The following is an 810-nucleotide window of genomic DNA, read 5'->3' on the forward strand; positions in this document are numbered from 1 at the left end:
TACCGGCCGCGGGCGCTGGCTCACCGGACGCGGGGCGGGGTCAGGAGCTGCTTCCGCCACGTGTCTGCGGGACTCGCGCTTCTCTCCAGGTCCCTAAAGCCCCACCCGGTGCCCCGTTAGCACCTCGCAATCTTCGCTGGATCGGTTTACTGTCTGACCCAGTAGTAAAGCTGCGCAGGACTTGAGGGCATCCCGCGGTGATAGTACACTTCTGCGTTGTTTCAAAGCAGCAACTAAATTCCCTCCTATAGGGAAAAACTCTGTTCCCACCTTTCTACATTAAGTAGGTGGGACCTACGTTGATTTTGAGGTGTTGTGGGGGGGTGGGGAGAAGCAGTGTGGCCTAGTGAATGAGACACCAGAGGAGATTTTCAGAACATTTCTGCCTCTTCACCAGTTGTGGAACTTAGGGTAAAACAATCAGGAGTTATGAAGATTTTCATAATTGTGTGTGTAAAGCACCAGCCTTAATAAGTACTCAAAATTAGTGTTGCTCAACTCAGAAAACGTGCTCGGTGTCAATGTGTAGTTGAGTTGCTATTTTTACGTATATTTTTCACTTTTCAAATCACATATCTTGTAATTTCCTTTTGCAATTGAGTTAGTATGCAGATTTTGGTTGATATTTTCCCCTTCCAACACAGAAGCAAGCAATGCAACATGATTAGGAATACCGAATAGTTTGCTCTTGTATCCCCATAGTTTAAATGGCATAAAAGATACTCAGTAGCTTAGGGATTTTTATGCTCCCATAAACTTTAAAATTGTGGCTAGAGATACCCTGCTGATTCCTACCCCTACCCTCCCATC

Source organism: Callospermophilus lateralis, chromosome 3 (assembly GCF_048772815.1).
Source record: "Callospermophilus lateralis isolate mCalLat2 chromosome 3, mCalLat2.hap1, whole genome shotgun sequence".
Classification (NCBI taxonomy): domain Eukaryota; kingdom Metazoa; phylum Chordata; class Mammalia; order Rodentia; family Sciuridae; genus Callospermophilus; species Callospermophilus lateralis.